Source organism: Mustelus asterias, chromosome 5 (assembly GCF_964213995.1).
Source record: "Mustelus asterias chromosome 5, sMusAst1.hap1.1, whole genome shotgun sequence".
Taxonomy (NCBI): domain Eukaryota; kingdom Metazoa; phylum Chordata; class Chondrichthyes; order Carcharhiniformes; family Triakidae; genus Mustelus; species Mustelus asterias.
In genome coordinates, this window is record NC_135805.1 from 12,127,376 (window position 1) to 12,149,186 (window position 21,811).

Here is a 21,811-nt window from a genome sequence, read left to right on the forward strand (position 1 = left end):
GACAAAGACGGTAGACTGGATATTTTCAATTCTCTGTTTTGGTGACAGTGATAGTTTTGGGTCTGAAGAATTCTGGACTGAATTTTTTTTAAAGTAATTCAGTGGGTCGGAAATATTATCTTACTATTTATTTACTTAGAGTAAACAAGCTGAGAGTGTGGGAAGTTCCACCCCAAGTGGTTTATTATTGTTTGGCCAGGCTGCTTGGAGCCAGCCAGAGAGAATACATAATGATGCATATGACTGCAGTCGGAGCTCTGTGCTTCCCGATATTGAACATTGCCAGAGGATTCCCTGATCTGGCGGCTAAAATTTGTCCATCTTTTATCTTGTTAAAATGTGAACAGCTACTGCATTTTCCAGGAGTGTTTTTTGATGTTTCCTAACCTGTAACAATTTATTTCATTTGAGTCGTAACAACTTAATGTCCTCATGTAGTTAAAGGAAACACTTCATGCTCCAAAAATATTTGAGAAAACGTTCTAAGTTTCAATTCAAGCAAGTGAAATTTGACTACAGGGATATACAACCATAATTAATGAATTTCAGCATTTGAACCCCAGTTATTTGCCATTCATGGCCTTAAAACTACTATTTTATTCAAGCTTTCAGTTGCCTCATCTAACTTCTCTCTTTCAGGCTCAGCACCTGCTTTCTTTAAGTTTATCTGTAAAATGTCTTGGTACTTCTTTTTGAGTACCAACTAATTATACAAAATCAAATTAACTGAGGAACAACTTAAAAAGGGCAGCTCCCCAAAAGAAAGGAACCAAAAAGCAAAGCACAAAGGAAACTTTAAACATCAAATCAAAATGTGATTATCGGGGTCGATAATACACCCCAGCCCTGGCGGTGCCCAGTGGGTACGGAAGGCGTCAACTGTGCCCCCGGACACTGCATGCTCCCTCTCCAGGGACACCTGGCCGCGAACATAGCCGTGGCAGAGGGGCAGACAGTCAGGGTGGACAACCCCGTCAATCGCCCGCTGCCTGGACCTATTGATAGCTCGCCTTGCTAGGTCCAGGAGCAGGTTCACGAGGAAGTCGCCCTCCCGACCCGCCCCTCTCTGCACCAGGTGCCCGTAGATCAGGAGCGTGGGACTGAAGTGCAAACAAAACATTAAAAAAAGATTTTTAAGAAAACTGAAAAGGGTGTGCAACCTATAACATTGAACGTAGACATGGTTCACATAGAACATAGAACATAGAACATTACAGCGCAGAACAGGCCCTTCGGCCCACGATGTTGCACCGACCAGTTAAAAAAAAACAAAAACTGTGACCCTCCAACCTAAACCAATTTCTTTTCGTCCATGAACCTATCTACGGATCTCTTAAACGCCCCCAAACTAGGCGCATTTACTACTGATGCTGGCAGGGCATTCCAATCCCTCACCACCCTCTGGGTAAAGAACCTACCCCTGACATCGGTTCTATAACTACCCCCCCTCAATTTAAAGCCATGCCCCCTCGTGCTGGATTTCTCCATCAGAGGAAAAAGGCTATCACTATCCACCCTATCTAAACCTCTAATCATCTTATATGTTTCAATAAGATCCCCTCTTAGCCGCCGCCTTTCCAGCGAAAACAATCCCAAATCCCTCAGCCTCTCCTCATAGGATCTCCCCTCCATACCAGGCAACATCCTGGTAAACCTCCTCTGCACCCTCTCCAAAGCCTCCACATCCTTCCTGTAATGTGGGGACCAGAACTGCACACAGTACTCCAAGTGCGGCCGCACCAGAGTTGTGTACAGTTGCAACATAACGCTACGACTCCTAAATTCAATCCCCCTACCAATAAACGCCAAGACACCATATGCCTTCTTAACAACCTTATCTACTTGATTCCCAACTTTCAGGGATCTATGCACACATACACCTAGATCCCTCTGCTCCTCCACACTATTCAAAGTCCTCCCGTTAGCCCTATACTCAACACATCTGTTATTCCTACCAAAGTGAATTACCTCACACTTCTCCTCATTAAACTCCATCCGCCACCTCTCGGCCCACCTCACGGACTCCACAAGATTGCAAAAAGGGCACGCTTGGGAGGCTGTGAACCGAAAGAACCTACGGTTGTACGGTACTGCTGTGTGCAGCTTATAAAGAATTTACAACACAGAAATTAACCATTTAGTCCAATTGCTCTGTGACACCACCCTTCACCACCCTTCATCTCACTCTATTAGTATCTCGTTCTGTTCTTTTCTCATGGAAACTAGAACAACAGTAGGCCATTTGGTCCTTCAAACCTGCTCCACCATTCATTTTGATCAAGGCTGATCATCGAATTCAGTATCATATCCCTGCCATATCCCTTGATCCCTTATAGCAGCCAGAATAGTTAAGGACCCCACGCACCCTGGACATTCTATTAAAAAGGGAGGATAAAGAAACGGATGTCATTGTACACATTGGTGCAAATGACGTAGATAGGAAGAGCAGGGGGATCCTACGAGAGCAATTCAGGGAGTTGGGAAATAGGCTAAAAAGTAGGACCTCCAGGGTGGCAATCTCTGGGCTGCTCCCAAAGGTGTGGCTTTTGCTACCAAATAAACCTGTTGGACTTTAACCTGGTGTTGTTAAACTTCTTACTGTGTTTACCCCAGTCCAACGCCGGCATCTCCACATCATGACTGCTCCCAATCCCCAGGGCCAGTGAGGCTAGGAATAGGGAGATAGTACAATTGAACGCTTGGCTAAAGGACTGGTCCAGGAGGGAGGGCTTCATATTCCTGGATCACTGGGAAGTTTTCAAGAGAGGAGGGCACATGTACAAGAAGGACGGGTCACAACTAAATTGGAAGGGCACGAATATCCTGGCTGGGAGTTTTGCTAGTGCAGTTCGGGTGGGTTTAAACTAATATGGCTGGGGGGTGGGGATCAAAAAATTATATCTACAAATGTAGAGGCTGGGGACGAGCTTGGGGCCAGGACAAGGCTGGCAAAGAAGAAGAGTACTCTGGGGGAGGATGACCTCACTGGGCCTGGAGGTCTGGAGTGCGTCTACTTCAATGCAAGGAGCGTAGCAGGTAAGACAGACGAACTTAGGGCCTTAATGCTTACGAGGAATTTGGATGTGGTTGCGGTGACAGAGACTTGGTTGAAAGAGGGACAGGACTGGCAACTGAATATTCCGGGGTACAAGTGTTTTAGGCGAGACAGAGGAGGGGCCAAAAGAGGTGGGGGAGTAGCAGTATTAGTTAGAGAGCATATTCCAGCGGTGCAGAGGGAGGAAAATTCAGAGGGGTCGTGTAACGAGTCACTGTGGGTGGAGCTCAGAAACAGGAAGGGTGCAGTCACTATGTTGGAGGTATACTACAGGCCCCCCAACAGCCCAAGGGAAGTGGAAGAACGGATATGTCAGGAGATAATGGATAGGTGCAGGAAAAATAGGGTTGTTGTAGTGGGAGACTTCAATTTCCCTGGTATAGACTGGAAATCGCGTAGGGCTGGGAGTCTGAATGGGGAGGAATTTGTAAAATGCGTACAGGAAGGTTCTTTGGAACAAGATGTAGATAGCCCGACTAGAGAGGGGGCTATACTGGACCTAGTACTGGGGAATGAGCCCGGTCAGGTCTTCAAAGTTTCGGTAGGGGAACATGTGGCAAATAGTGACCACAATTCTGTTAGCTTTAGGATAGTGATGGAAAAGGATGAGTGGTGTCCCAAGGGTAAGGTGTTGGATTGGGGGAAGGCTAACTTTAGTAGGATTAGGCAGAAATTGGCAGCTGTTGATTGGGAGAGGCTGTTTGAGGGTAAATCCACATCTGGCATGTGGGAGTCTTTTAAGGAACAGTTGTTAGGGCTGCAGGACAGGCATGTGCCTGTAAAAAACAAGGATAGGAAGGGTAGGATTCGAGAACCATGGATAACCAGGGAAATTGAGGGATTGGTCAAAAAGAAAAGAGAGGCGTACGTTAGGTCCAGGCAGCTAAAAACGGAGGGAGCTCTGGAGGAATACAAAGAAAGTGGGAAAGAACTCAAACGAGGAATTAGAAGGCCAAAAAAGGGTCACAAAATGTCCTTGGCAGACAGGATTAAGGAGAATCCCAAGGCATTTTATTCATACGTTAGGAACAAAAGGGTTGTCAGGAAAAAATCGGACCTCTCGGGGACAAAAGTGGGGAATTATGCTTAGACCCCAAAGAAGTAGGGGAGATCCTAAATGAATACTTTGCGTCGGTATTCACAAAGGAGAGGGATGTGTTGACTGGGAGTGTCTCGGAGGGGAGTGTTGACCCGTTAGAGAAAATCTCCATTAAAAGGGAGGAAGTGTTAGGTTTTTTAGGGAATATAAAGACTGACAAATCCCCAGGACCTGATGGAATCTATCCAAGGCTGCTCGGGGAGACGAGAGATGAAATCGCTGGGCCTCTGACGCAAATCTTTGTCTCGTCACTGGACACAGGTGAGGTCCCAGAGGATTGGAGGATAGCTAATGTGGTCCCGTTATTTAAGAAGGGTAGGAAGGATAACCTGGGAAATTATAGGTCGGTGAGCTTGACGTCCGTGGTAGGGAAGTTGTTGGAGAGGATTCTTAGAGATAGGATGTATGCGCATTTAGAAAGGAATAAACTCATTAACGATAGTCAGCATGGTTTTGTGAGAGGGAGGTCATGCCTCACTAACCTGGTGGAGTTTTTTGAAGAAGTGACTAGAATGATTGACGAGGGAAGGGCCGTGGATGTCGTCTATATGGACTTTAGTAAGGCGTTTGATAAAGTCCCTCATGGTAGGTTGGTGCAAAAGGTTGGATCTCATGGGATAAAGGGGGAGGTGGCTAGATGGGTGGAGAACTGGCTTGGTCACAGAAGACAGAGGGTGGTAGTGGAAGGGTCTTTTTCCGGCTGGGTGCCTGTGACTAGTGGTGTTCCGCAGGGCTCTGTATTGGGACCTCTGCTGTTTGTGATTTATATAAACGATCTGGAAGAAGGTGTAACTGGGGTGATCAGTAAGTTTGCGGACGACACAAAAATGGCTGGACTTGCAGATAGTGAGGAACATTGTCAGAGGCTACAGAAGGATATAGATAGGCTGGAAATTTGGGCAAAGAAATGGCAGATGGAGTTCAATCCAGATAAATGCGAAGTGATGCATTTTGGTAGAACTAACGTAGGGGGGAGCTATACGATAAATGGCAGAACCATAAAGGGTGTAGATACGCAGAGGGATCTGGGTGTGCAAGTCCACAGACCCTTGAAGGTGACGTCACAGGTGGAGAAGGTAGTGAATAAGGCATATGGCATGCTTGCCTTTATAGGACGGGGCATAGAGTATAAAAGTTGGGTTCTGATGTTGTGGTTGTATAGAACGTTGGTTCGGCCGCATTTGGAAAACTGCGCCCAGTTCTGGTCGCCACACTACCGGAAGGACGTGGTGGCTTTAGAGAGAGTACAGAGGAGGTTTACCAGGATGTTGCCTGGTATGGAGGGGCTTAGTTATGAGGAGAGATTGGGTAAACTGGGGTTGTTCTCACTGGAAAGACGGAGGATGAGGGGTGACCTAATAGAGGTGTATAAAATTATGAAAGGCATAGATAGGGTGAACGGTGGGAAGCTTTTTCCCAGGTCGGTGGTGACGTTCACGAGGGGTCATAGGTTCAAGGTGAGGCGGGGGAGGTTTAACACAGATATCAGAAGGACGTATTTTACACAGAGGGTGGTGGGGGCCTGGAATGCGCTGCCGGGCAAGGTGGTGGAGGCGGACACACTGGGAACGTTTAAGACTTATCTAGATAGCCACATGAACTAAGTGGGAATGGAGGGGTACAAAAGAATGGTCTAGTTTGGACCAGGAAGCGGCGCGGGCTTGGAGGGCCGAAGGGCCTGTTCCTGTGCTGTATTGTTCTTTGTTCTTTGTTTGTTCTTTGTTCTCTCTTCCGCCGCCTTCCTTCGGGAGAAAGATACAAAAGTCTGAGGTCACGTACCAACCGACTCAAGAACAGCTTCTTCCCTGCTGCCATCAGACTTTTGAATGGACCTACCTTGCATTAAGTTGATCTTTTTCTACACCCTCGCTATGACTGTAATACTACATTCTGCACTCTGCTTTTCTTCTCTGGGAACGGTATGCTTTGTCTGTATAGTGTGCAAGAAACAATACTTTTCACTGTATACTCATACAGTAAGAAGCCTCACAACACCAGGTTAAAGTCCAACAGGTTTACTTGGTATCACGAGCTTTCGGAGCACTGCTCCTTCATTAAATGAGTCGTGAGTTGGGTTCACAAACATGAACCCAACTCTCCACTCTCCGGATGAAGAGCAGCGCTTCGAAAGCTCGTGATACCAAATAAAGCTGTTGGACTTTAACCTGGTGTTGTGAGACTTCTTACTGTACCCACCCCAGTCCAATGCTGACATCTTCACATGTATATTAATACATGTGACAAATCAAATCAAAAGCTATAACTAATTTCTTCTTGAAATCAGGCGATGTTTTGGACTCAGCTACTTTCTGTGGCAGTGAATTCCACTTATTCACCACCCTCTGGGTGAAGAAATTTGTCCTCGCCTCAGTTCTAGAAGGTTTACCCCTTATCGTCAAACTATGACCCCTAGTTCTGAACTCCCCCACCATTGTGAACATTCTTTCTGAATGTCTATGGGTGGCACAGTGGTTAGCACTGCTGCCTCACAGCTCCAGGGGCCTGGGTTTGATTCCCGGCTTGGGTCAATGTCTGTGTGGAGTTTGCACGTTCTCCCCGTATCTGCGTGGGTTTCCTCTGGATGCTCTGGTTTCCTCCCACAGTCCAAAGATGTGCGGGTCAGATGCATTGGCCACGCTAAATTGCCCCTTAGTGTCCCGGGATGTGTAGGTTAGAGGGATTAGCGGGGTAAATGGGGTTGTGGGATAGGGCCTGGGGTGGGATTATTGTCGGTGCAGACTCGATAGGCTGAATGGCCTCTTTCTGTACTGTAGGGTTTCTGTGATTTTTCTATGATTCTATGAATCTACCCTGTCTAACCCTGTTAGAATTTTATAAGTTTCTATGCGATCCCCTCGGACTCTTCTAAACTCCAGTGAATATAATCCTAACCAACTTTGTCTCTCCTCATATGACAGACCTGCCATTCCAGGAATCAGCCTGGTAAACCCTCGCTGCACTCCCCCTATAGCAAGGACATCCTTCCTCAGATAAGGACACCAAAACTGCACACAATACTCCAGGTGTGGCCTCACCAACGCCCTACACAATTGCAGCAAAACATCCCTAGCCCTATACTCAAATCCTCTCACTATGAAGGCCAACATACCATTTGCCTTTTTTTACTGCCTGCTGTACCTGCGTGCTTACTTTCAGTGGCTGATGCACGAGGACTCCAAAGTCTCGTTGAGTATTCACCTCTTTCAATTTATATCAATTCAAATAATAATCTGTCGTCCTATTATTGCTTCCAAGGTGGATAATCTCTCATTTATCCATGTTATACTGCATCTGCTGTGCGCATGCCCACACACTCAGCCTGTCCAAATCACACTGAAGCATCTCTGCTCATCCTCCCACCCAACTTTGTATCATCTACAAATTTGGAGATAATACCTTCAGTTCCCACTTCCAAATCATTAATAGTGTGAACAGTTGGGGTCCTAGCACAGATCCCTGTGGATCCCATGAGTCACTGACTGCCAATCAGAAAAAGGCGCATGTATGCCAACTCTTTGCTTCTGATCTGCTAACCAGCTTTCTATCCATCTCAAGACATTACCTGTAATCCCATGTGCTTTAACTTTACATCGTAGTCTGTTATGTGAGACCTTGTCAAAAGCTTTCTCAAAGTCTAAATAAACCACATCCACTGGTTCTCTTTGGTCAACTCTACTAGTTGCGTCCTCAAACAATCTTATTAGATTCGTCAAGCATGATTTCCCTTTTGTAAATCCTTGCTGACTTTGGCTGATGATACCACTGCCGTCCAAATGCCGAGTTATGAAATCCTTTTATAATAGACTCTAGCAACTTCCCCAATACCGACATTAGGCTCACTGGTCTATAGTTCCCTGTTTTCTCTCTCCCTCCCTTTTTGAATAGCGGGCTTATATTAGTTACCCTCCAATCTGTAGGAACCAGTCCAGAGTTCAAATAATTTTGGGAAATAACCACCAATGGATCTACTATTTCCAGGGCCACTTCTTTAAATACTCTGGGATGAAGATTATTAGGACTGGGGATTTATCCACCTCAATCCCATCAATTTCCCCAAAACCATTTCTCTAATAATGCTGATTTCCTTCAAAGAACAATACAGCACAGGAACAGGCCCTTCGGCCCTCCAAGCCTGCACCGATCATGTGTTCCTAACTAGACCATCCGTTTGTATCCCTCTATTCCCAGTCTGTACATGTGGCTATCGAGATAAGTCTTAAATGATCCCAGCGTGTCTGCCTCAACCACCTTGCTTGGTAGTGCATTCCAGGCCCCCACCACCCTCTTTGTAAAATACGTCCCCCGCATATCTGTATTGAACCTTGCCCCCCTTACCTTGAACTTGTGACCCCTTGTGTTTGTCATTTCTGACCTGGGAAAAAGCTTCCAACTGTTCACCCTATCTATGCCCTTCATAATTTTATAAACTTCGATTAGGTCGCCCCTCAACCTCCGTCTTTCCAGGGAGAACAACCCTAGTTTACCCAATCTCTCCTCATAGCTAATACCCTCCATACCAGGCAACATCCTGGTAAACCTTTTCTGCACTCTCTCCAAAGCCTCCATGTCCTTCTGGTAGTGTGGCGACCAGAACTGGACGCAGTATTCCAAATGTGGCCTAACCAATGTTCTATTTAACTGCAACATCATATGCCAACTTTTATACTCTATGCCCCGTCCAATAAAGGCAAGCATGCCATATGCCTTCTTCACCACCTTTTCCACGTGCGCTGCCACCTTTAAGGATCTGTGGACTTGCATACCTAGATCCTTCTGTGTTTCTATACTCCAGATGGTTCAGCTATTTATTGTATAGCTCCCCCCTGCATTAGTTCTACCAAAATGCATTACTTCGCATTTATCTGGATTAAATTCCATCTGCCATTTCTCCACCCAATGTTCCAGCCTGTCTATATCCTGCTGTATTCTGACAATGTTCATCACTATCCGCAACTCCAGCAATCTTTGTGTCGTCCACAAACTTGCTAATCAGACCAGGTACATCTTCCAAATCATTTATATATGTCACAAACGGCAGAGGTCCCAGCACATAGCCCTGCGGAACACCACTAGTCACAGACCTCCAATCAGAAAAAGACCCCTCCACTGCTACCCTCTGTCTTCTATGGCCAAATCAGTTCTGTACCCATCTAGCTAGTTCACCTTTGATCCCGTGAGATTTAACCTTTTGCACCAGCCTGCCATGATGGACCTTGTCAAATGCTTTACTAAAATCCATGTAGATGACATCCAAGGCCCTTCGCTCGTCAATGATTTTTGTCACTTGCTCCAAAAACTCAACCTAATTTGTGAGGCATGACCTCCCTCATACAAAACCATGTTGTCTATTGCTAATGAGATTATTCAGTTCTAAATGTGTATAGATCCTATCTCTAAGAATCTTCTCCAAAAATTTCCCTACCACTGACGTCAAGCTCACTGGCCTATAATTATCCGGGTTATCCTTGTTACGCTTCTTAAATAACGGGACCACATTTGCTATCCTCTGGGACCTCGCCTGTGTCCAATGAAGAAACAAAGATTTCTGTTAGAGGCCCAGCAATTTCATCTCTTGTCTCTCTCAGTAATCTAGGACAGATGCCATCTGGCTCTGGGGATTTGTCTACCTTAATGCTTCCTAAAACACCTAACACTTGGTCACCTCACTATAAGAAGGACGTGGAAACATTGGAGAGAGTGCAGAGGAGATTTACCAGGATGCTGCCTGGTTTGGAGGGTAGGTCTTATGAGGAAAGATTGAGGGAGCTAGGGCTTTTCTCTTTAGAGCGGAGGAGGATGAGAGGCGACTTAATAGAGCTTTATAAGATGATGAAGGGGATAGATAGAGTGGACGTTCAGAGACTATTTCCTCGGGTGAATGTAGCTGTTAGTAGGGGGCATAACTATAAGGTTCATGATGGGAGATATAGGAGGGATGTCCGAGGTAGGTTCTTTACTCAGAGAGTGGTTGGGGTGTGGAATGGACTGCCTGCTGTGATAGTGGAGTCAGACACTTTAGGAACTTTCAAGCGGTTATTGGATAGGCACATGGAGCACACCAGAATGATCGGGAGTAGGATAGCTTGATCTTGGTTTTGGACAAAGCTCAGCACAACATCGAGGGCCGAAGGGCCTGTACTGTGCTGTACTGTTCTATGTTCTAACACTTCCTCCCTTGTAATTGAAATTTGTTCTAACTGGTCTACACATCCCTCTGAGACACTACCAATCAACGTGTCCCTCTCCTTTGTGAATACTGATGCAAAGTATTCATTTAGGATCTCACCTACTTCCTTGGGTTCTCAGCATAATTCCCCTCCTTTGTTCTTGAGAGGTCTGACTCTTTCTCTGACAACCCTCTTGTTCCTAACGTATGTATAAAATGCCCTGGGATTCTCCTTAATCCTGTCTGCCAAGGACATTTCGTGACCCCTTTTTGCCCTTCTAACTCCCTGTTTGAGTTCTTTTCTACTTTCTCTGTATTCCTCCAGTGCTTCATCTGTTTTAGCTGCCTGGACCTTATGTATGCCTCTTTTTTCTTTTTGATTAGACCCACAATTTCTCTGGTTATCCATGGCTCTCGAATCCTACCTTTCCTGTCCTTCCTTTTTACAGGCACATGCCTGTCCTGCACTCCTATCAACTGCTCCTTAAAAGACTCCCACATGCCAGATGTGGATTTACCCTCGAACAGCCTTTCCCAATCAACAGCCACCAAATCCTGCCTAATCCGGGTGTAGTTAGCCTTCCCCCAATTCAACACCTTACCCATAGGACAACACTCATCCTTTTCCATGACTATCCGAAAGTTTACAGAATTGTGGTCACTGTTCGCCACATGTGCCCCCACTGAAACTTTGATGACCTGACCGGGCTCATTCCCCAGTACTAGGTCCAGTATAGCCCCCTCTCTAGTTGGACTATCAACATATTGTTCCAAAGAACCTTCCTGGACACATTTTACAAATTCCTCCCAACCCTAAGGGATTTCCAGTCTATATAAAGGAAATTAAAGTCTCCCACTACAACAACCCTATTTTTTCTGCACCTGTCCAGAATCTCCTTGCATATCCGTTCCTCAACTTCCCGTGGACTGTTGGGAGGCCTGTAGTATACCCCCAGCATAGTCACTAAAACATGTTTCTCTCAGCACTTCTGGTACATTATTCTTGTCTTCCTTTGTGAAGACTGAAGCAAAGTACAAATTTAATTCCTCAGCCATTTCTTTATTCCCCGTTATGAATTCTCCAGTTTCCGACTATAAGGGGCCTATATTCGTTTTTGTCAATCTTTTTCTCTTTACATATCTATAGAAACGTCTACAGTCAGTTTTTATGTTCCCCACTAGCTTACTTTCATACTCTTACCACTCTTACACCAAACAGGAATAAACAACTTCTGGAGTCCACCTATTCGTTCAGTCACTGAAGGTAAGCATACAGGTGCAGCAGGTGGTGAAGAAGGCAAATGGCATGTTGGCCTTCATTGCGAGAGGTTTCGAGTACAGGAGCAGGGATCTGTTGTTGCAATTATACAGGGCCTCGGTGAGGCCACACCTGGAGTATTGCGTGCAGTTTTGGTCCCCTTTTCTGAGGAAGGATGTTCTTGCTCTCAAGGGAATGCAGCAAAGGTTTATCAGGCAGATTACAGGGAGGGCGTGACTGATGTATGAGGAGAGATTGACGAGGTTAGGATTGTTTTCGCTGGAGTTCAGATGAATATGGGGGGATCTCATAGAGACTTATAAAATTCTAACAGGACTAGAAAGGGTAGGTGCAGGAAGAATGTTCCCGATGGTGGGGGAGTCCAGAACCAGGGGGTCATACCTGAGGATTCAGGGTAGACTATTTAGGACGGAGGTGAGGAGACATTTCTTCACCCAAAGAGTGGTGAGCCTGTGGAATTCATTACCACAGGAAGTAGTTGATGCCAAAACATTAAATGTATTCAAGTGTTAGGGTGAATGGGATCAAAGGTTATGGGGGAAAAAGCAGGATTAGGCTATGGAGTTGGATGATCAGCCATGATCGTAATTAATGGCGGAGCAGGCTCGAAGGGCCAAATGGCCTCCTCCTGCTCCTGTCTTCTATGTTTCTATGTTAAATAAATGCCTACCATTGCCTGTCCACTGTCTTCCCTTTCAGTCATATTTCCCAGTCCATCATGGCCAATTCATGCCTCATACCATCATAGTTACCTTTATTGAGATTCAGGGCCCTGGTCTCAGAATCAATTACATCACTATCCATCATATTCTACCATATTATGATCACTCGTCCCCAAGGGTTCTCTCACAACTAGATTGCCAACTAATCCTTTCTCATTGCACAATATCCAGTCCAAGATGGCCTGCTCCCTTGTTGGTTCCTCAACACATTGCTCCAGAAAACCATCCCGTATGCACTCCAGAAATTCCTCCTCTATTGCACTGTGACTAATTTGACTCTCGCAATCTATATGCAGATTAAAGTCGTCCATAATCACAGATGTTCCTTTAACACATGCATCTCTGATTTCTTGTCTAATGCTTTTTCCAACATTACCACTACAGTTTGGTGGTCTGTATATCACCCCCGCTAATGTTTATTGCCCCTTGTTCGTAACTCGACCCATACAGATTCCACATCCTCTCTGCTAATATCTCTCCTTAATATCGTATCAATATCACCTTTAATCAACAATGCAACTCCATCACCTTTTCATTTCCGCCTGTTCTTCCTAAACACTGAATAGCCCTCAGGACTGGCAGCTGAATATTCCGGGGTACAAATGTTTTAGGCGAGACAGAGGAGGGGCCAAAAGAGGTGGGGGAGTAGCAGTATTAGTTGGAGAGCATATTTCAACGGTGCAGAGGGAGGACAATTCAGAGGGGTTGTGTAACGAGTCACTGTGGGTGGAGCTCAGAAACAGGAAGGGTGCAGTCACTATGTTGGAGGTATACTACAGGCCCCCCAACAGCCCAAGGGAAGTGGAAGAACGGATATGTCAGGAGATAATGGATAGGTGCAGGAAAAATAGGGTTGTTGTAGTGGGAGACTTCAATTTCCCTGGTATAGACTGGAAATCGCGTAGGGCTGGGAGTCTGAATGGGGAGGAATTTGTAAAATGCGTACAGGAAGGTTCTTTGGAACAAGATGTAGATAGCCCGACTAGAGAGGGGGCTATACTGGACCTAGTACTGGGGAATGAGCCCGGTCAGGTCTTCAAAGTTTCGGTAGGGGAACATGTGGCAAAGAGTGACCACAATTCTGTTAGCTTTAGGATAGTGATGGAAAAGGATGAGTGGTGTCCCAAGGGTAAGGTGTTGGATTGGGGGAAGGCTAACTTTAGTGGGATTAGGCAGAAATTGGCAGCTGTTGATTGGGAGAGGCTGTTTGAGGGTAAATCCACATCTGGCATGTGGGAGTCTTTTAAGGAACAGTTGTTAGGGCTGCAGGACAGGCATGTGCCTGTAAAAAACAAGGATAGGAAGGGTAGGATTCGAGAACCGTGGATAACCAGGGAAATTGAGGGATTGGTCAAAAAGAAAAGAAATGCGTATGTTAGGTCCAGGCAGCTAAAAACGGAGGGAGCTCTGGAGGAGTACAAAGAAAGTAGGAAAGAACTCAAACGGGGAATAGAAGGGCAAAAAGGGGCCACAAAATGTCCTTGGCAGACAGGATTAAGGAGAATCCCAAGGCATTTTATTCATACGTTAGGAACAAAAGGATTGTCAGGGAAAAAATCGGACCTCTCAGGGACAAAAGTGGGGAATTATGCTTGGAGCCCAAAGAAGTAGGGGGGATCCTAAATGAATACTTTGCGTCGGTATTCCCAAAGGAGAGGGATGTGTTGACTGGGAGTGTCTCAGAGGGGAGTGTTGAACCGTTGGAGAAAATCTCCATTACAAGGGAGGAAGTGTTAGGTTTGTTAGAGAATATAAAGACTGACAAACCCCCAGGGCCTGATGGAATCTATCCAAGGCTGCTCGGGGAGACGAGAGATGAAATCGCTGGGCCTCTGACGCAAATCTTTGTCTCGTCACTGGACGCAGGTGAGGTCGCAGAGGATTGGAGGATAGCTAATGTGGTCCCGTTATTTAAGAAGGGTAGGAAGGATAACCTGGGAAATTATAGGCCGGTGAGCTTGACGTCCGTGGTGGGGAAGTTGTTGGAGAGGATTCTTAGAGATAGGATGTATGCGCATTTAGAAAGGAATAAACTCCTTAACGATAGTCAGCATGGTTTTGTGAGAGGGAGGTCATGCCTCCCTAACCTGGTGGTGTTTTTTGAAGAAGTGGCCAGAATGGTTGACGAGGGAAGGGCCGTGGATGTCGTCTATATGGACTTTAGTAAAGCGATTGACAAAGTCCCTCATGGTAGGCTGGTGAAAAAGGTAGGATCTCATGGGATAAAGGGAGAGGTGGCTAGATGGGTGGAGAACTGGCTTGGTCACAGAAGACAGAGGGTGGTAGTGGAAGGGTCTTTTTCCGGCTGGATGCCTGTGACTAGTGGTGTTCCGCAGGGCTCTGTATTGGGACCTCTGCTGTTTGTGATTTATATAAACGATCTGGAAGAAGGTGTAACTGGGGTGATCAGTAAGTTTGCGGACGACACAAAATTGGCAGGACTTGCAGATAGTGAGGAGCATTGTCAGAGGCTACAGAAGGATATAGATAGGCTGGAAATTTGGGCAAAGAAATGGCAGATGGAGTTCAATCCAGATAAATGCGAAGTGATGCATTTTGGTAGAAATAATGTAGGGAGGAGCTATACGATAAATGGCAGAACCATAAAGGGTGTAGATACGCAGAGGGACCTGTGTGTGCAAGTCCACAGATCCTTGAAGGTGACGTCACAGGCGGAGAAGGTGGTGAAGAAGACATATGGCATGCTTGCCTTTATAGGACGGGGCACAGAGTATTAAAGTTGGGGTCTGATGTTGCAGATGTATAGAACGTTGGTTCGGCCGCATTTGGAATACTGCGTCCAGTTCTGGTCGCCACACTACCAGAAGGACGTGGAGGCTTTGGAGAGAGTGCAGAGGAGGTTTACCAGGATGTTGCCTGGTATGGAGGGGCTTAGTTATGAGGAGAGATTGGGTAAACTGGGGTTGTTCTCCCTGGAAAGACGGAGGATGAGGGGAGACTTAATAGAGGTGTATAAAATCATGAAAGGCATAGATAGGGTGAACGGTGGGAAGCTTTTCCCCAGGTCGGTGGTGACGTTCACGAGGGGTCATAGGTTCAAGGTGAGTGGGGGGAGGTTTAACACAGATATCAGAAGGACATATTTTACACAGAGGGTGGTGGGGGCCTGGAATGTGCTGCCAGGCAAGGTGGTGGAGGCGGACACACTGGGAACGTTTAAGACTTATCTAGACAGCCATATGAACGGAGTGGGAACGGAGGGATACAAAAGAATGGTCTAGTTTGGACCAGGGAGCGGCACGGGTTTGGAGGGCCGAAGGGCCTGTTCCTGTGCTGTATTGTTCTTTGTTCTTTGTTTGGTTCCCATCCTTGCTCACCTTGGAGCCATGTCTACGTAATGCCAACTATATCATATCCCTTTACATCTGTCTGTGCAACTAATTCATCCATTTTGTTTGAATGCTTCAAGCATTCAGGTACAAAGCCTTAAGGTGGGCATTTTTAACATTTTAACATTTAATTTTTAACATTTCTTTTCCCTTTCCTATTTTGTTTTTTACTCCGTCCTCCTTCTGTATTTATCTAGATTCCTCTTCAAGATACCTATGCTGTTCACCTCAATCAGTCTTTGTGGTAGCAGATTGCACCTTCTCGCTTCTCTCTGGGTAAAGAAGTTTAATTGTAGAAGGTTATGCTGATCAGGTTAGTTGAAGAAGAGCAGCAGTAGCATAAACACTGGCTCAGACTGGATGTGCCAGATGGGCTGCTTCAGTGATGCCTGTTCTGTGTAATCTTTTTTATATTAAAGACATCCTATAAATGAAGGTTATTGCGATGTACTTCCCAGTTATACTAAATTACACATTCCAATCTTCTTTTCACCTCTTTAGTTTACCTGGCCTTTGGAGTCCTGGTTGAAGCTGGAAATCTAGTGAAGGGGAGATTGAAATTTACACATTGAGTCTGGTCACTGAATATGTAATGAACAGTAAAAAGAAAGCACTGTAAATTGTTTTCATCTGAAGTTCTTAGAAACCCTAAGTGGGGCATGTTTTGTGGTAAACAGAGTTTTTGATTGGCTATTTCCACCACAACCAAATCCCAACCTTACCACAAAGCAAAAGGGACATTTAGTAAGCTAATAATAGCTGTGAACTGTAAGTTGTCTGGTTTCGATTCATCCATGGTATCTGTGGTTTTAAATGTAAACAACAAATTCCAATTTATGGCTGCACTTCTGTCTGTTAGTTCTACTATTAGGATGCCCTTTAAAGCTCCCAGGTACGGTACAACTATGCTATAAAGAATCAGGTTGTGGAGATCCTTTGATGCTTTGTTCCCACAGAAGCAAAGAAAGAATACTCTGGTGGGGAGGTTACAAAAGCGCTCCTGACATGATGAATATAGTTATGATGTAACATAGTAACATGATGCTGTATGTCAGGTCCAGTCACTGTTCACGGGAACCAATAATGCTGTCCTTGTCTGTCATTGTAGAAATTTCATTGCTCCCTGTGTTGAGCAAGCGTGAATCACCATATGTTTATACTTGGCCTGCAATCGCGCTGATATCATTGCCCCCTGTGTTCTTGCATGGCCTGAACCTGCAAACGCGGAAAAGGGACAACCGCTGAAAGTTAGCCTGCTTCTTATAAACCCCACAGATGGTGACTAACTTTGATTCCACTTTTCAAACTTGCTCTGCTTTTCAAAGGAATGGCTTGAACTCACAAGACAGAATGTGGCTGTAAGGTTACTATATCAAATGTTGCATTCTCTTCCTTTGTGAATTTACATCCATTAGAAGGTAAAACTAAATTGTTGGTCAGGTTAACAGCCCTGGCCATCTTGAACACCTCTCCTCTTCCTCTGCCCTGTATGTTCAAGCCTTCATTCACATGCTTGATTTCTCTATGCGATCCACCTATAGTGCCCTAATCTCCCTCCTCACTCAGCATCTAATTAACTGAACTTAGTCCAAAACTACTACCAACCCTCGGTGGGACAACTTTAGTTTCAGTTATCCATAAACCAGTTCAGTTGACACAACTCTTAAAATTGGCGCCTGTTCTGTGTAAATATAACTCAAGGCTCTACCTGTGGTCACTTTTTCCTTATTTACATTTTCCCTTGGTAATCATTTGCATGGGGTCAAATCTTATATGTTTATCATGATAATAATGACCTGTACCTTTCTGCCATTGCAATTGGCTCATCAACCACTATAGTGCTATCTATCAAAGTGAAAGCCTTTTTGATTTGCTCATGGAATGTGAGCATCGCTGGCAAGGCCAGAATTTATTGTTCATCCCCAATTGCTCCGGAAGTTGGTGGTGAGCTGCCTTTTTGAACCATCAGATGTGGTGTAGGTGCACCCATAGTGCTGTTAGGGAAGAAGTTTCAGGATTTTTTCCCCAAGGAATGGTGATATTGTTCCAAGTTGGATAGTGTGTAGCTTGGAGGGGAACTTGCCGATGTTGGGATTCCCATGTGTCCATATCACCGGGGATGTAAATATCGCTGATCACTGAAATGATCAGTGAACATCCCCACTTCTGACGTTCTGTTGGAACAGAAATCAGTGATGAAGTAGCTGAAGATGGTTGATCTCTCTAGAGGAGCTCTTACAACAATAACCTATGGCTGAGATGATTGCCACCAAAACTCTTCCCTTGCATTAGATTTTACTTGAGTCAGTGGAAAATATTCCCCTTGATTCCCATAGTGGGCTCCTTGCTGCCATATTTGGTCAAATGCTGCCTCGATGCTGAGGGTAGTTACACTCCCCTCAGCTGGAATTCAGCTCTTTTGTTCATATTTAGACAATGCTACATTGGGACCTGGAGCCAAGTGGTTCTGGAGGAACCTGAACCAAGCATCTGTGAGCAGGTCATGGCTGACTCCGTGCTGTTCGACAGCACCTCAATCACTTTGGTGATTGCGAGGTTGGTTTGCAGGATTGAATTAGTCTTGCTTCTCGAGGACAGAACATACCTCGACAATTTTCCACATATTCTAAATTGTTAATTGCATAAAATAATAAGTATTTACTGGTGGAGAGCATTGATTAGAAGACATCTTGAGCACTTATAAAGAGGCACTTACTGACACTGGAGTGGTAGTAGAGTTTGGAACTATATACTTGTAATGTTTCTCTGTGAATAAATCTAAAACTCAATGAAGATTGGCTTCTGGATTCCAATTTCACTAACTGGCTATCTGGAGGTAAACATGGTAACAGAGAATGATTGCCTAAAGGTGAAGGTTAGAAACAGAAAAAAAGTAGGCAGAAGATTATAATCTGAGTAGCTTCATGGCTGACAGCAAATATAAATTGTCAGGGTATGTTCTCAGAGTCTGAACCTTATAGTCAGTGGAAGAATGAAGTGGGTATTGAAGGTTATGCCGCTACCAAGGAAAAAAACGAGATATGGCCCTGGCATTGTCGCTTCTGGACAAACATAAAATCAGAAGCAAAATATTTTGTGTGCTTGATGCCTATCAGTTGGTGAAGAATTTAGGGTTTCATGGATGAACTATACCAGAAAGGTGATCTCTTGGATGCATATAAGGCTTAGTTAGACTTGATAAATTTCAAAAGATGGATGGTCATTCCATGGAAGAAAACACCATGGACTTCAACAGACTGTGTAAAAGATTGAAGAAATTAAATTTGGAGAGTGCTCACATTTGTGTTGCTGGATTGTGCTAAGTGTTCAATATGGGCAGGCTCCTGGTTTTAACTAGGATCGGTTCTCTGAAAGAAACTCCCTTTAGGAACAAGAACAAGAAAGCCAGACATGATCTACAGAGATCCATCAAAGATGCCAAAAGACAGTACCGGACCAAGTTAGAATCCCAGGCTAGCCACGTGGACTCCCGTCAACGATGGCAAGGTCTGCAAGACATAACAGGCTACAAGTTGGAGGCAAGTAAAATCGCCAGCTCCAATGCACCCCTCCCCAATGAGCTCAATGCATTGAATCATAGAATCAATCAACTCGGCCCATCGAGTCTGTCCTGACCATAACTCCACACGTTTCACATGCTAATCCCCCTGACACTAGGGTCACTTTAGCATGGCCAATCAACCTAACCCACACATCTTTGAACCATGGGAGGAAACAGGAGCACCCGGAAGAAACACACGCAGACATGGGGAGAAAGTGCAAACTCCACACAAACAGTGACCGATGCTGGAATTGAACCTACTAACCACTGTGCCACCGTGCCATTCTATGCCCGTTTTGAACAAGAGGTCAGCGAGAGCACGTCCTCCATCCCGGAAGCCTCAGCTGAACCTGTATCCGAAGTCACCATTGCGATGTCAGAGCAGCCTTCTCAAAAGTCAATCCACGGAAAGCAACTGGCCCAGATGTGGTACCTAGACGAGCACTCAGATCCTCTGGGGATATTTGCAGACATCTTCAACCTCCTTACACCAATCTGAGGTCCCTACCTGCTTCAAGAAGACGACCATCATCCCTGGTACCAAAGAAATGCCAGGCGGTGTGCCTTAATGACTATCATCTGGTGGCTCTGACATCCATCATTATGAAGTACTTCAGAAGGTTAGTCATGGCACAAATCAGTTCCAGACTTCCAAACTGCCTGGATCCATCACAGTTCACCTATTGCCGCAACAGGTCCACTGCAAACGCCATCTCCCTGGCCCTGCACTCAACCCTGGAACACCTAGATAACAAAGACACCTATTTATTGACTACAGCTCACTCTTCAACATCATTACTCCTGTGAGACCCATTTTCAAACTTCGTGGCCTGGGGCTCGGCTCCTTCCTCTGCAACTAGTTCTTAGACTTCCTAGCCCAGAGACTGCAGTCGGCAAGGATAGGCAACAACACCTCCTTCACTATCATCCTCAACATTGGTGCTCCGCAAGGCTGTGTCCTCAGCCCCTTACTGTACTCCTTATACACCTCTGACTGTATGGCTAAATTCCCCTCCAACTCAATTTTCAAGTTTGATGACACCACCTTTGTGGGTCGGATCTCAAACAATGACAAGATGGAGTACAGGAAAGAGAGAATCTGGTGAACTGGTGTGACAACAATAATCTCTCTCTCAATGTCAACAAAATGAAGGACATAGTCATCAACTTCAGGAAGCACAGCGGAGGGCATGCCCCGACTACATCAATGGGGACTGATTGAAAATGGTTGAGAGCTTCAAGTTTTTAGGTGTCCAGATCAATCCACCTAACCTGCACATCTTTGGACTGTGGGAGGAAATGAGTAGCCGGAGGAAACCCTCGCAGACACAGGGAGAATGTGTGGAGTATACACTATCACTCAAGGTCGGAATTGAACCCAGGTCCTAGTGCTGTGAGGCAGCAATGCTAGCCACTGTGCCACCCTTAAAACTTATTTCTTTGACCAAGGTTTTGGTCACCTGCCCTAATATTTCCTTGTATGGCTCTGGGTGAAATATTGTCTGATAAAGTTCCTGTGAAGCATCTTGGGATTTTTTACATGAATGTTGTTTTCTAAATGCAAGCTCTTTTTATACATTAACGGGACATCGGCGTCACTGATCAGGCCAGCATTTATTGCCCATCCCTAGTTGCCCTTGAGAAGGTGGTGTTGAGCTGCCGTCTTGAATCGCTGCAGTCCACGTGCTGTGGTCAGTAAGGATCTTTTCCTCTCCCTAACCTGGATTCTAACTGCTGACCAACCATGTTGCTGTCCAAATGCTACTTTGTACTTTTCCTTATTTGTTGGCAAGTGGGAGGAGAAGAAAATTAAAATGACAGGGTCTTGTAATTTTTTTTAAAATGAGAGGCTCGAGATCTGAATGCAGCTGGAGAAAGGTTTAGGGATTTCTGCCACGTTGAGAGTCGAACATTTGTCACCCACCATGTCCAGTACATACCAACAATCACAACGATCTTGCAAAGTGATTTTTAAGGTTATATTTTTTTCTTCAGCTAATGATTTATCTTTCAAATCAGATAAGGACTTCCACCTATGTAATTAATACTCAAGTCTGCCGTAAATTGTCTCCAGTGACGATTTAGTATTTAAAGTGGAAAGCTAAAAATACCACTGTATTGCTGAGGAAACAGTTCTGAGCAGTGTTGGCATGCTTTTTCCTGTAGTATGCAGTATTCCTCTTTATTCTTGCTACTTTTCTCACACCCTCGTAAAGAAACCAGGTTTCTGTGATTTTTTTTTTAAGTTGTTGGGGATTAGAAATTTGAGATTGGGAGAATTTTGACATTGGCCAAATTGATAAATGAATTTATAATTGGACTGAAACAATGAAGATGGGGAAAATAAGTGGGTCAAAATCAGGGGGTGGGCAGAGACTTGCTATTGTCAAGTACCAGATTAAAGAGCAGCAGGGGTCGAGTATATAGATGCCTTTTTCTAACTCACTCACTTACCTGGTAAACTGAAGATGGATTGGGTTGAGGAATATTGCAGAATAAATATGAAAAAAAGGAAAATGAGCAGTGCCAATTGTTACAGTACATTTTGTATTACATGCTGTCACTCAGTGCATGAATA

The 21,811-nt window shown here is 45.1% G+C and overlaps 1 protein-coding gene across 5 annotated transcripts in view; it reads left to right on the forward strand.

Moving 5' to 3' along the window:
- The window catches only part of disp1 (dispatched homolog 1 (Drosophila)), a 390,670-nt gene that overhangs the window by 2,024 nt on the left and 366,835 nt on the right, over positions 1-21,811 (forward strand). For 3 of the 5 annotated variants that reach the window (XM_078212185.1, XM_078212187.1, XM_078212182.1), the window contains exon 2: positions 15,869-15,984. The exons of 1 other annotated variant lie outside the window; for it this stretch is intronic. The gene's annotated coding sequence lies outside the window, so the exon portion shown is untranslated. The remainder of the gene's footprint in view (positions 1-15,868; positions 15,985-21,811) is intronic. One more of the 5 variants, XM_078212184.1, reaches the window with a different exon arrangement.